The following is a 15,728-nucleotide window of genomic DNA, read 5'->3' on the forward strand; positions in this document are numbered from 1 at the left end:
CATGCTACTTGCAAAATGGTGACCAACACATGTTCAGAATTTCATTTAATATTCCAAGTAAGAGAATTTTTTCTGGGGGACATAGCATTCACTTTGTGAGACAACTAAGCTTCATGAGCCTGACTAATTCACATAGCGAATTATCCTGTAAAAAATTGCAAGTAAAATTACTGTTCTATAACAGAATGGTCTCTTTTTTTACTATGCTAGCAATCTTTTTAAAGTCACAAGGTAGATGTATACAGTAATTATTTGTCATTTCTGACAACAGATAATAGGCAGTTCCTGAACACTCCTAGGGATGTACACACGACAGTTAAAGTTACTGTGTTAGAAGTAGTTGATCATATGTGAACCAAGCACCTAGCTTGCTCAGTTTATTCCAAATAGCATCACAAGGCTGCCCAAGCAGGTTTACATTAAAAAAAAATGCATGCTTAAAAATGCTTCCACTGCAAACATTCAGTAGCCATTACCATCACTAAGGTCTACTTAGACAAACATGAAATAACAGGATTTTCTTAAAACACAGCATTTATTTATGACTGATTTAAACAATTTGTGGCTGATTTAATTGTCTATTTAAACGATTGCCTGCTGAGTGGAGCAGTTATGCAGAAAGGGTGGGGGTGTTAGAACTCAGTTGAGCTGTATGAGAATGCACATGCATGAAAAGCTAATTGTGCCGTGTTGCATGCTAAGGAAGGAAAACAATGAAGCAGTGTGCTGAACAGCCACAAGCACGTCAATGAGCAGTTGAATTGATCATTGAAAAATCACATTTTTGTATGGGAACAAGACCTAACCGTCCCTCCCTCTCCGCCCCCCCCTCCAGAAACCAAAGCCATGGGCAGATGGCCACAAATGTGTGCATATGTGTTCATACTTGGGGGATGGTGAAGATTGCATTTGCTGACCCCACTTTTGTGTGCACCTAGCCTTCATTTGCTGGGTGTTCCATTATCACAGCACTCTCTGTGCATAATCTCTGATGCATGTGGGCATTGGAGTCATGATCTGTACCCTGGAAAAATGAATATACAGGTCACATGTTTTGAACCTACATAAATTAAAGTGTACACATGGCTCTGTGTGCATGAACTCTGGTGTACGCGATACAGGAATAAAAGGGATGGGTCAAAAGACCAACATGCACACAGGTCTAAAAGCAAAGTGATATGGGACAAAACCATGTGACTTCTGGCCAATCCTAAACCTGGCGCCATCCTAAGCAAAGTTACACTGTTTCAAGTCCACTGAAGCCAATGGACTTAGAAGGGTGTAACTCTGTTTAGGATGACGCTGTTACTATTTCAGACCTAATAATCTATAGATACACAACATGATTTCATTATAGGATTGCCTCCAGTTGGGGCCTGGAGATCTCCTGCTATTACAACTGATCTCCGGGCAATAGAGATCAGTTTCCCTAGAGAAAATGGCTGCTTTGGAGGATGGACTTTATGGCAGTGTACCCTGCTGAAGTTCCACCCTTCCCCAAACCATGCCTTTCTCAGCCCCACCCTCCCAAATCTCTAGGTGTCTCCCCACCTAGAGCTAACAGCCCTATTCATTGACCCTATTCATACTACTGTGCTGCAGAAAATCCTCTAGAACGTACAACAACATTTGTTCCTGGCCATTTGCTCACATAATCACTTATTCGGAAACTTAAGCAGCTTCATGTTCTGATACATTTATTCCATAGAAGGCTAATAACATGAGTTGAGATCAGGGTGGGGGGGATAACAGCCTTTGGTAATCATGTCATCTCAGGATATAGAATTATAGAATCAAACAGTTGGAAGGAACCTCCAGGGCCATCTAGTCCAACCCAGTGCACAATGCAGAAACTTCACAAATACCTCCCCCTGCATATATATCCCCAGTGACCCCTGCTCCATGCCCAGAAGATGGCAAAAACCTTCAGGATCCCTTGCCAAACTGGCCTGGAGAAAAAATGGTGACTGACCCCAGAGTGGCAATCAGCATTTTCCTGGGCATGTAAGAAAAGGCCATGAGAACTAAGCACTGATGCAACCTTTCCTGACCTCCATATCATGATCTGCCTAATTCATAGAATCAGCATTGCTGTCAGATGGCCATCTAGCCTTTGTTTGAAAACCTCCAAGTAAGCCTGTTCCACTGAGGAACCTCCCAAGGAAGCCTATTCCACTGAGGAACTGCTCTAAAGGCCAGGAAGTTCTTCCTAATGTTTAGCTGAAAACTCTTTTGATTTAATTTCAACCTGTTATTCTGGTTCGACCTTCTGGGGCACCAGAAAACAATTCCACACCATCCTTTGTATGACAGCCTTTAGAGTACTTGAAGATGGTGATCATATCACCTCTCAGTTGTCTTTTCTCCAGGCTAAACAGTTCCTTCAACCTTTCTTTATAGGACTTGATCTCCAGACTCCTCACAATCTTCATTGCCCTCCTCTGGACATGTTCCAGTTTGTCGATTTCCTTCTTAAATTGTGGTGCTCAAAACTGAACACAATACTCTAGGTGAGGTCTTACCAGAGCAGAGTAAAGCAATACCATAATTCAGGGCTTTTTTGGTAGAAAAAGCCCAGCAGGAACTCACTTGCATATTAGGCCACACCCCCTGACACCATGCCAGCCAGAACTGCGTTCCTGTGCATTCCTGCTTTGAAAACAACAACAACAACAAAGCTCTGCCATAACTTCATGTTATCTGGACACTATACTTCTGTTCAGGGGTCATTTTGTAGAAAAATAGTTGGTGGAGCTCATCCAAGGATTGCTATGCAGCTGCACATACTATTAAATGGACAAGGAGGTGGAACTCTCAGAAGGAGGAGGAGGAAGCTGTGCTCCTGTGAGCTCCCACTGAATCTGAGGCCTGCTTCTGTTGATACAGGCCAAGATTGAACTTGCCTTTTTAGCTACCACATCACACTGCTTACTCATGTCCAGTGTACAGTCCACTCCTAGATCCTTTTTGCACATACTACTGCCAAGACAAGTCTCTCCCATCATATAATTATGCAGTTGATTTTCCTACCAAAATACAGACATTTACATTTACCCCTGTGAAAATTAATTTTATTAGTTTTAGCCCAGTTTTCCAACCTGTCAAGATCATCCTGTCTCCTGTCTCTGTCTTCTTGTGACCCCTCCCGTGGCAATGCAAATAGTACAGTTTTACCTGAATCTCATGATGACCTGAGAATGACCTGACTTAGGGAGCAAGACTAAAAGACTCTGGAATTCCTTTCCTGTTTAAAACATGGGTTGTTTGTGTAGGGAAAACAGCCCTTAAGCAGCACTCTGGGATACTGTTGATTATATAAACAAGTAATAAATGATAGTATTACTTGTAATGGCAGAATACCTTGGAAAGAATGAATATGTTATGCAAATACACACAAGAAAATCTTTGAAAGCCCTCAATATAAGCATTTGGTGTCATGCAGTTATATGAGCACAGAGCTATAAGGCTTTTTTCCTCACTAAAGCTGATGATCTTAACATTGTGTAAAATGTCAGGTACCTCCACTGTGCTGGGCAGGAGTTCATCTCTCTGCTATTATGCCTTAGCTCATCTCTAGCTGTCTTGCAGGAATAAGTGCCTAAATGCTTGGAAAACATTGTGAGAACATCCGAGAACATTGTGTATGTGTACACACACACATGTACACTCCTTTTGGAAATGCAAAGAGAACTTTAGTTCGCATTTACACACTGGCACTTTAAGTGACTTATAACATTGGCGTCCCAGTAAGCGTCCATGCCTCTTACTGTTTTTTAAAATGCTTCAGGGCCATTTAAAGTCCTTTACCCTGGATCATCTCCCAAGGTGGTCTGGAGTAAAGAGCATTAACCTAATGCAGTGTAAACATTGTATAAATGCTTAAAGCACTTTAACAGGCCACCCTCTGGGTACTAGCTAGCCCAGCATGCCTCAGGGGCAGACCCATGAAGGAAACTGCTAGGATTGCCACCTTTTCCTTAGCAGCAGTGCATTGCCTTTAACTCTGAGACTACCCCAGCAGGACAAAAAGAGATGTCCATGGTGACATGTGCCATCTAGCTTGCTCTGCTCCTTTTGCAGACTTTGAGAGTTTAGAAACTTTCTGGGAGGCCTGATTTTGAAAAGATGCTCTGCAGCTCCATATAAAAATAGACTCACCTTTCCAAATGACAATACATTTAAATGAAAACCTTGTAGAGGGGTAGTTGTATTAATCTGCTGCAGCAAAAAGAAGTAGGAACCTTGTAGCACCTTTGAGACTTGTATCCTGGCACAGACTTTTGTAGACTAGAGCTCACTTCAGTCAATTGTATTATCATACCATAACTGGCAGTGTTCTCTAGTCCACAAAAATTACTGTTGGAATAGAACGGTCTACAATTAGCTTTGACAGAGGAGCCCTTGGAAATGGGGAGGGAGGAAAATGCAAATAAGACTTAACATCCCACAAAGTAGCTAGTGGCCAAGATCCCTTGCTGCTGAAGCAGCTTATCTGCACCCATTTTTCTATCTTGCTTTGACAAGAATTAGATGCCATCTCTCAGGGACCAGATTTATCACAATTTCTGCCAGCTGATGACTCCTAAATTAAAGGATTATATGAAAGAAGTATTTATGGTAAGCTTCCCTGAGTTTATAGGACAGAGGTTAACACAAACTGCTCCATGTACCTGGTACAGCTTTCCTTAAGTGCACCTAAATGCCTTCCCAAACAGTTCTGTTTACATTGTTTGTGGAAAGCCAAACATGTGGAACCCTTCCTGACCAGGCAATCATTCCATAGAGCGGGGGGCCACAACAGAGAATGCATGGGTATGGACAGTTATTGATCTTGCCCATTTGCAGGGTAACACCTTTAGAAGGTCCAATTCAAATGAGCTATGTCATCATGGTGGGGCAAAGGAGGACAGGTCCTGCAGACATGAGGGTCCAAGACCATGAAGGTTTAGTATGTGGTGGCCAAGACCTTGAAGTGAGACCGGTATCTAACAGGCAACCAATGGAGTGACTGCAGAGCGGATGTAATATACATGCACTGCCTGAAAACAAGCAAGCTACAGCATTCTGCACTAACAAGAGTTTCTGAGTTGATTTTGAAGGAAAAGCACAGCTTTTTTTGCAGGAAAGGCACAGCAGGAACTCATTTGCATATTAGGCTACAAACTGATATCACCATTGTTTTACACAGGGTTTTTTGGTAGAAAAAGCCCAGGAGGAACTCATTTGCATATTAGGCCACTCCCCCTGATGTCACCATTGTTTCACACAGGGATTTTTTTTTTTGTAGAAAAAGCCCAGCAAGAACTCATTTGTATATTAGGCCATACCCCATGATGCCAAGACAACCAGAACTGCATTCCTGTGCGTTCCTGCTCAACAAAACCCCTGGGGAAGAGCTATATAAAGTGTGATAGTGGCATCGATCCAGGGGGACAGATCAGCTGAAGGAAGGAAGGAGGCCATCTTCCAAACTAATATGTTCTTCAAATGGATGATGTAGAGAAATACCTGTAATTGAACAAAATGATCGAAAGATTCACAAGATAGCCTCTTTGTACATATACACAAGATTTGAGGCACATCTCTGTGACAAGTTTAAACTGATCTATTTTCTCTCTCCCTAGAAACCCTGGGAATGGTAATTCTGTGACTTTTAATCTCTAAACAGAAATCTAAACCCTCTTGTCAGATTACAGTTCCCAGGATTTTTTAAGTGAGGAGTCGTGACTCTTAAACTGATACAAAACAGATAACAGTTTGTAGTACTGATATTCCCTTGTGGGGAGAGGTGTAGATCCTGAGCTTTATATTGAGGTTCAATGTCCTAGTTACAGCGTCTCAAGTAGCAGGTGTTATGAAAGGCCTTTCTTTTTCTGAAATTCTGGATAACTGCTACTAATTAGAGTAGACATTGCTGAGCTGGGCACAACACTGTCTTATATTCATATGCCCTTTTTATCTCTTTGCCCAGATACTAGCAGCATAAGAAACTTCCCCCACTTCAGTTCTAATGATGCACCTACCTAGGGGAAAAAAAGAATGTGGTAGGAAATGTTAAAACTTTATAAAATTATTATTTTTATGTACAGAATTAATAGGCACAGAATATTATGTAGTAGACAAGACAAAAAAATGTTAGTTGAAAATGATAAACCATTAAGAACATAAAAACATAAGAGAAGCCATGTTGGATCAGGCCAATGGCCATCCAGTCCAACATTCTGTGTCACTCAGTGGCCAAAAAACCCAGGCACCATCATGAGGTCCATCAGCAGAGCTAGGAAACTAGAAGCCCTCCCACTGTGCCCCTCCCAAGCAACAATAATACAGAGCATCACTGCCCCAGGCAGAGAGCTCCAACAATATGCTGTGTTGAAGTACACGCTCTGTGTCCAGGAAGGGTGTGCCTTTGCCTACCACAAGGTGATTAAGAACAGGAGACAGATATTTTAACTGCATTTGTATCCTGTTTTTCATGGAATTACCTTATTTTATCATGTGTGTGACTCCTATGGCTTCTAAGCAAATTTCAGGACTAAGCTGGGATTTCAGCACACATTGCCCTGGTCAAAGTCCAACTCTTTGTCCATTATACCATTTGGTCATGACTTGCTGGGTCCAAGAGTGGATCACACCCTGTCCAAGAGTGGATCACAGGCAGCTGCAATTTCTTTTTTTGCAGGAAGGAAGGAGATGGCTTTAAGACCATTATTTATTCCTGATATAATTGTATGCACCAACAACTGTCATGTTATTCTGACACTAGTGCAAAGTCTTTCCATGCCAACAAAAGGCAGTTCCCAGAAGTGGTGCCTCTGACATGGGAACTTGCCATACTAGGAGCCAGAGTAATATATGGACTAACATTATGTTTACATGTAAGTGTCATTAGATCACACCCAACTTGTGGCAACTCTAGCAAAGAGCTCTCAAAGCAAAGATGGTTTGTCATTGCCTTCTCCTCCAAAGCCATCCTTGATGGTCTCCCATCTAAGTACCAATGCTATTTAACTTCCAAGATCTAACTAAATCAGCCTATACTGTGCCACCTTTTCTTCTAGACTGGAGGGCTTTTTGTTGTTGCTGTTGCCATCAAGTCACAATTAACCTACAGGGTTTCCAAGGTAAGAGACATCCAGAGGTAATTTTCAATTGCTTGCATCTATGCAGTGCCCTGGACTTCCCTGGTGGTCTTTTGTCCAAATACTGACCAGGGCTGACCCTGATTAGCTTTTAATGAGATCAGGCTAGCCTGGGCCATTCAAGTGAGGTCAAGCTGACTCAGATTGGCAGCAGCTCTTCAGAGTCCCGGGCAAAAGTCTTCCACAGCACTTATTTCCTGGTCTTTTTAACTGACGGTGCCAGACATTGAACTAGGATATTCTTGCATGCAATGCAGAGGCTCTTCTATTGAGCAACAGCTTCCTATCACTGGAATAACTTCCTATCACTGGAATGAACTTCCTATCACTGGAATAATGTGATGGGTCATTGTTTTTAAAAATGAATCATTGGCACAGTTTAGCTCAGTGCTTCTTAATCTTGCTTGGATGTTTTCCAGCAGGGCTCCCAGTCATTTGAGTTAATGGCTCCTAACCACATTTATAGTCCCAGGAGAGTTTTGTGCTACCTTTGTCATGTATAGCTGTATAGTCCTTGGAGGGTCAGGTTAGGACTGGGGAGAGGTAGATTCAACTTCAAAGCCTCATTTGACCATTAAGCTACTAGGATGGTCATAATCCGATCACCATTGCTCAGCCAAGCCCACGGGGAGAGAAGCATAGGAATGGAGGGAAACGCATATGCCACAAGACAGGAAAGGAAGAATAGAAATGAACTAAATAAATGAAATTGTCATGCAGAAACAACATTGCATAGAAACACAGAAATATTGACCTCAGTGGTCAGCAGTTGACATTTTCTATTGTTGTTCATCACCCTGAGCCTTGGGTGTACAAGGAAGGGCAGTCTAAAAGTTCAATTTTTAAATAAATTAAACTTGCACTCTGGTTTTTTTGGGGGGATCATTATTTGGGAAGCCAGGGAGTCAGCTCTTGGGTTTATACATTAATGTGCAAATCTGTGTGGTGACAGATGGGGAATGCACGCACACAACAGCGTTAAGTGACTGCCTGCAATTCCAAAAGATATGGCTGTGGCAATGTGTTACTTTGCAACACCATTTGCATGAAATAGCAAGCACTGGAAATGCCACTGCTGTGTTATTTATCAGGGCTATGTTATACAATAACTAGTCACAGTGGGGCATGCACCTAATAAATGATTATTTAAGTCAGGTAAAAAGCAACCTCACAGGTAAGCATCCATCAATATTCAATGACACATATTATTATGCATAAGGGTGAGAAAGGCACATGCTTCTCTCTGTCCATACAGGTTGTATGCAAACTGTAGCACCTACTGATAAGTGATCTGCTTCTCTGTTGATGAAAGAAGCTGAGGTCTCATGAAATCCTGGGCAGATATGCTATATTTCACCAGCAGATGGCGCTGAAACTTTAGATTCAGCAGGCCTCTCTAGAAACATACCACCCTGAAGTCTTCCTCTCCAGTTTGAAATAAGCACTTCACCTCAAAGACACTCATTTACTTACTGTTCAAAACAGGTAGCCTTTGAAGGGATGAATTTGACCTTTTGGTGAAGGATGAGAATAAAATAGCACATAGGAATATGCAGCGCTAACACCGTTCTGGCCACTTGCTTACCACTGTGGGAAATCAAATCAGTCTCTTGGGAGATAGTGATCTTTTGTGACAGTAAAATCATGCAATGTCATGCCATTTCATGCATTACACAGTAGCAAACTCTGGTTTGCCCCTGAATGTTCAGTCAAGAACGAGACAACTAGTACTGAGTCTTGGATAAAAGTACTTCAGCTAAATGAGTTTTCAAATATCTGTTTTTTAACATTAAAAATCTTAATTTTTTGCCTTTAAAAAGAATATATGAAGAAGAAGATGATATTGGATTTATACCACCCCGCCCCTTCACTCTGACTCTCAGAGTGGCTTACAATCTCCTTTACCTTCCTCCTCCACAACAGACACCCTGTGAGATTGGTGGGGCTGAGAGAGCTATGGTTAACTCAAGGCCATTCCAGCAGTTGCAAGTGGAGGAGTGGGGAATTCAGAGGTGGAATTCTAGCAAGAGCTCCTTTGCATATTAGGCCACACCCCTGATGTAGCCAATCCTCCAAGGGCTTACAAGGCTCTTTTTTGTAAGCACTTGGAGGCACGCCCGGCACGTGGGAGTAGGCCAAGTAGGCAGCTGCCTCAGGCACCACTTGGCCTAGGAGCACCATGAGGTGCCCCCTCTATAATGTTTATATTATAGCATTGGAAAAAGTCCAGAAAAGGGCAACTAGAATGATTAAAGGGCTGGAACACTTTCCCTATGAAGAAAGGTTGAAACGCTTGGGGCTCTTTTGCTTGGAGAAACGTCAACTGCGGGTGACATGATAGAGGTTTACAAGATAATGCATGGGATGGAGAAAGTAGAGAAAGAAGTCCTTTTCTCCCTTTCTCACAATACAGGAACTCGTGGGCATTCGATGAAATTGCTGAGCAGACAGGTTAAAACGGATAAAAGGAAGTACTTCTTCACCCAAAGGGTGATTAACATGCGGAATTCACTGCCACAGGAGGTGGTGGCGGCCACAAGCATAGCCACCTTCAAGAGGGGTTTAGATAAAAATATGGAGCAGAGGTCCATCAGTGGCTATTAGCCACAGTGTGTGTGTATATATGTTCTTATGTTCTTGTAGTGTATGGCGTTCGCAGAACGCAACCAGTTCATAAGGCCACAACAGCGAAATAACATCAGTCCACCCCAGCCACGGAGGTAACCGAGTAACATCCAGGTGCCTCCGCGCTGGACGCGACTATCCGCCAATCACAGCTTGTGGCGGGAAATACGGCTGGTCTGCATTGGACCGGCCAGCAGGAAGAATAGTCCGGCAACTGTATATATGCGGGACCCGGCCCGCATGCGCTTGCTTCCATCTTGTATTGTACCATGGAATAAACTATGTTGCCCTACGCTCGTCTCCAAGTCTGGTACTTTACAGTGGCGACGAGGATGGGATTCTAGCCCATCGGCTACGACGGAGATCTTGGGCAACGAACGACCGGCCACGACCACCGCCGCCACCATGGCCAACCAGAGCGGAATCACCGGTTACATCGAGCCCTTCGACCCGGCAAATCCAGAGGGCTGGGAGTCCTACTCGGAACGGGTCGAGTTCTACCTCCGGGCCAACAAGATCACCGACGCCGGATCAAAGAGGGATGTTCTCCTGAGCGTCTGCGGGCCAGCCACGTTCGAGATCGCCAAGGGTCTCTCGGCTCCCGCCCGCCTAGCGGAGAAATCCTACGAGGAAATCATCAGGCTCCTCACGGGCCATTTCTTGCCGCAGCCCTCACGGGTGGCTCGCAGATTCCTGTTCCACAAAAGGGACCAGACCGCAGGAGAGTCAGCCGCGGACTACTTGGCGGCCCTCCGCAAACTCGCCGGGAACTGCAACTTCCCCCAGTTGGAGGAAACCCTGGCCGACCGGTTCACGTGGGGCCTCCGCGACGAAAGGCTCCAGCAGAAGCTCTTCGCCAAAGAAGAGCTCACCCTCCAGGGCGCCTTCAGCGAGGCGGTAGCGTGCGAGAGGGCCGCCCGGACGTTTCCCCGGGTCAAGACCAAGACCGCCCACCACGAGGAGTTGGACCCCGAGCACCAGGACAAGGGGGAAGCCTTCCAGACGCGCCGCGCCATAGGACCAGCCGCCCGAGCTCCACAGCGCCCCCGAGCCAACGAACGGCAGAACCAGCGCACTAACGAAAGGGCCAAATGCGCCAGCTGCGGCGACCCCCACGATCGGCGGGACTGCCAGTACCGGACCTGGGACTGCAGGAGCTGCGGAAAGACCGGCCACATCGCGCGAGCTTGCCGAGCCAAGCCCAACCGCCCGCGACCGACCGCACACCACGAGGCCACAGAGTCCCACTCAACAGCCTCCACCTCACTTCAGGTACTGAGTTTGCCCCTGACCACCCCCAACAAGATAACGATGGCGGTCCTCATAGACGGGGCCCCCTGCATCATGGAAGTGGACTCAGGCTCCTCCATCTCCATAATCGCGGAGGAGACCCTGAGAAGGCTACACCCCGGCCAGGGGCTGCAGCTGCGACCGGCAAATTTCATATTGCAGGACTTCCAGCAAAACCCGGTCCAAATAGCGGGGTGGGCACGGGTGCAGGTGGAGTGGGGGTCCTTCAGAGGCCCCCTAGACATCCTGGTGGTCAAGCGGCCGCTTACCACCCTGTTGGGTCTTGCATGGTTTGGCCCCTTGGGAATCCGAATAGAGGTGGCGCGCACGGCCACAGCAGGAGGGTTCGGGGAGGTGTGCGGAGAGTTCCCCGACGTATTTGATGGGTCGCTGGGTAGTTACAAGGGCCCGGCCATCTCCCTACCGCTCGACCCGACGGTCAGACCGATCCGGCTCAAGGCAAGGAGGGTCCCCTTCGCCTTGAAGCCCAAGATCGAGGCAGAGTTGGACCGCCTAGTAGCCCAAGGGGTCCTGGAGCCGGTCGATTACGCCATGTGGGAGACCCCCATAGTGACTCCGGTCAAACCAAATGGGGACGTGCGGATATGTGCAGACTACAAGTGCACAATTAACAAAGCGCTCCAAGACAACCCATACCCGGTGCCAGTAGTCAGCCACGTCCTGGCAGCCCTGGCGGGGTCAAAGATTTTTGGGAAGCTGGACCTGGCACAAGCCTACCAGCAGCTCCCGGTGGACGCCAAAACGGCTGAGGCACAGACGATAGTTACCCACAGGGGGGCGTTCAGGGTGAACAGGTTACAGTTTGGGGTCAGCGTGGCTCCGGGGATCTTCCAGAGTATAATGGATGCTCTCCTTAAAGGGATCCCCGGAGTCCAGCCGTTTTTCGACGATGTTTTAATCGCCGCCCCGGACCCTGAGGAATTCCGCAACCGCCTCCGGGAGGTGCTCCGCCGTTTTCAAGCCGCTGGACTAAAAGTTAAAAGGGAGAAGTGCATGCTGGGGGTGCCACGGGTGGAGTTCCTGGGCTTCGCAGTGGACGCGGAGGGAATCCACCCGACCGAGGAAAAGACCAGGGCCATTGTTCAAGCCCCAGCCCCCACGTGTAAAGCGGAGCTACAGAGCTTCTTGGGGGTCCTCAGTTTCTACCACACGTTCATACCCCACAAGGCGGCCCTTGCCGAACCCCTACACCGATTACTGGACAAAAAAGCTCCATGGGTGTGGGGGAAGAAGCAAGCCGCCGCCTTCCAGGCAGTTAAAGACGTTCTGGTCTCCAACGCGGTGCTGCACCACTTCGACGAGCGCCTTCTGGTCATCTTGGCATGCGATGCGTCGCTGTACGGGGTGGGCGCTGTCCTGGGGCACCGGTTACCGGATGGCCGGGAGGTTCCGGTCGCATACTACTCACGCACCCTGACTTCGGCGGAACGGAACTACGCACAAATCGACAAGGAGGCCCTGGCCATAGTAGCGGGGGTCCATAAATTCAACGATTATTTGTATGGGCGCCGGTTCACAATAGCGACGGACCATAAGCCGCTGTTGGGTCTGTTGGCCCCAGACCGTCAAACTCCCCAAATCCTGTCCCAGAGGGTGTTGAGGTGGAACCAATTCCTCAACTCGTACACCTACACTCTGGTACACAGGGCAGGAAAGGCAATGGGTCACGCGGACGCACTCAGCCGGTTGCCACTCCCAGACATGGGCCCCGATCCAGCCCCAGCACACCAGGTCATGTCGATCGAGTCACTCCCGGATCAGCCCCTCCACGCGGCGGAGGTGGCCAAGGCCACCGGAAAAAACAAAACCCTAGCACGGGTGCTCGACTGGGTGGTGAGGGGGTGGCCAGAGGGGAACATGGGGGAAGAGTTCAAACCCTACAAAATGCAAAGGGAGGAACTTGCAGCCCACAAAGGGTGCCTACTATGGGGGAGCAGGGTGGTGGTCCCCCCCCCCTTTACAGAAACGGGTCTTGGAATCACTTCACGAGACACACCCAGGCATAGTGAGAATGAAGGCCCTGGCCAGGAGCTACGTATGGTGGCCGGGGATGGACGGGGAGATAGAGAACTGGGTCCGGAGATGCAGCACATGCCAGGAGTCGCGGCCGGACCCACCCAGCGCCCCAACTACATGGTGGGAGACCACAAGGAAACCGTGGTCCCGGCTCCACATTGACTTTGCCGGGCCGTTCCAGGGGCAGACCTTCCTAATCATTGTAGATGCCTATACAAAATGGTTAGAGGTCATCCCCGTAGGGTCTACCTCGTCAGCAGCAACCATTAGAGCATTACGCAGGGTCCTGTGCACCCACGGTATCCCGGACACCATAGTCTCGGACAACGGGGCAGCGTTCACATCGGGGGAATTCCAGGCGTTCCTCCAGAGATACCTCATTAGACACATCCGGTCAGCCCCCTTCCACCCGGCCACCAACGGCCAGGCCGAGCGGATGGTCCGGACAACAAAAGAGGCCCTGGGCAGAATAGTGAAAGGCGATTGGGACCACCGGCTAGCCGCGTTTCTCTTCGACAACCGGGTCATTCCAAACCCAGTCACCGGGGTCAGCCCAGCCGAGCTCCTCATGGGACGCAAGCTCACCACAAGGCTAGACCGGCTACACCCCGACAGAGCCTCCGACGTGCGAGGGTCCCCGGAGGTCAGAGACGCGGATAGGGGGTTCTTCGCAGGGGACCCAGTGTTCGCCCGCAACTACGCTTCAGGCCCAGAGTGGGTAGCCGGGCGGGTACTACGGGTCGTGGGTTCCCGCCACTACGAGGTATCCACCGAGGGGGGCCAGATCCTACACCGGCACATTGACCAGTTGCGCCGCCGGACTCTCCCAAAGGTACCCACGGAAACGAGGGAGGGGGCAGGGTCCGAGGGGCATCCAACGACTCCTGCACCGGCACCCAGGCCACACCCACTGGCAGAGGCGGACCAACCCTCGGACCCAGACCCACAGCCCGCCAACGCTCAAGCCCCCGGGGAAACCCCGGATGCGGAAGTAGCCCCGGCACCACAAGCAACTCCAAGGCGTTCAATACGGGAGCGTCGACCTCCCGCCTACCTCCAGGACTATGTCACTAACTAAGGGGGGAGGAGTGTAGTGTATGGCGTTCGCAGAACGCAACCAGTTCATAAGGCCACAACAGCGAAATAACATCAGACTACCCCAGCCACGGAGGTAACCGAGTAACATCCAGGTGCCTCCGCGCTGGACGCGACTATCCGCCAATCACAGCTTGTGGCGGGAAATACGGCTGGTCTGCATTGGACCGGCCAGCAGGAAGAATAGTCCGGCAACTGTATATATGCGGGACCCGGCCCGCGTGCGCTTGCTTCCATCTTGTATTGTACCATGGAATAAACTATGTTGCCCTACGCTCATCTCCAAGTCTGGTACTTTACAGTTCTCTCCCTGCCCCTGCTGCCATCCACCTGCCCACACCCGCTGCCTTCTGTCTCCCCACGCCCACTGCCTTCCATCTCCCCCCGCTGCCCTCTGTCTCCCCGTGCCTGCTGCCGTCTGCCTCCCCACACCCGCTGCCGGCCACCTCCTTATGCCCACCTTCTTGTGTCTGAAGCACATGCGGGTAATGACACTTCCCACGAGCACTCAGGCAGACCCAGGAGAGGGCTGGGCTGGGCTGAGCACTCGTGCGAAGAATGCACAGCCTGATGACATCACTTCTGGTGCAAGAAGACATGGGGGGGCGGGGAAAAAGGCCTCGGCCTAGGGGCACTAGAACTCCTAGCACCCGGCCTGCTTGGAGGATTGGCTGCATCAGAGGTGTGTGGCCTAATATGCAACAGAGCTTCTGCTAGAATTCCACTCCTGGGTGAATCAAACCCAATTCTCCCAGAAAAGAGTCCATGTATTTAACCACTACATCAAACTGGCTCTCAGCCCTTATAAGGAACTGAAATATGTGTCAAAAGAGGAAAGAATCACCTGAAAGAGTCATAAATAGTAATGATGCCAACACAATTAGGAAAGGGTAGATCCAGGTGGGTAGCTGAGTTGGTCTGAAGGATAGAACAAAGTTTGAGTCCAGGCCGGGGCACCTTTAAAAATTTAATTCTGGGTATAAGCTTTTGTGTTCCAGCACACTTTGTCAGATACATTGAAACAATTTTCATCAAGCCTTACATATAGATAGAGAGAGGGTGAGGATTTTAATTACCAATAAGGGCTAATTAGAGGCAAAGCCTAGCTAGAGTAAGGAACTGGGCAATAAATATAGCTGAGATTGTATTAAAGCAGCTGGTAAGACCTATGAATGCCAGCAAATCAGCATAGAAATACAAGAATTAACAAACAGATGTGAGAATGTCCAGTGGCACCTCCAGGACCAATAAAGTTCTATTTTGGATATAAGCGAGAACTAAGAGACTTAGCATTGTAGATGCACACTCCTTCAGATATATTGAAACAGATTTCCTGAAGTGTTACATATAGGTAGAGAGGGGGAGGTTAGTTGCCAGGAAGGTTAGTTGCTACTTAGAGTCAAGACATGTAAGACTGGAATAATGCAGATGGAAAGGCCTGTGAACAGCAGCAAATTAACATACAGATAATGCAAGCATTAACAACAGATGTGAGAACTAAATATTGAGTGATGCACAGCAGCCAAGAAGGTCAGAGCG

This window comes from Heteronotia binoei, chromosome 1 (assembly GCF_032191835.1).
Source record: "Heteronotia binoei isolate CCM8104 ecotype False Entrance Well chromosome 1, APGP_CSIRO_Hbin_v1, whole genome shotgun sequence".
In the NCBI taxonomy this organism is placed as follows: domain Eukaryota; kingdom Metazoa; phylum Chordata; class Lepidosauria; order Squamata; family Gekkonidae; genus Heteronotia; species Heteronotia binoei.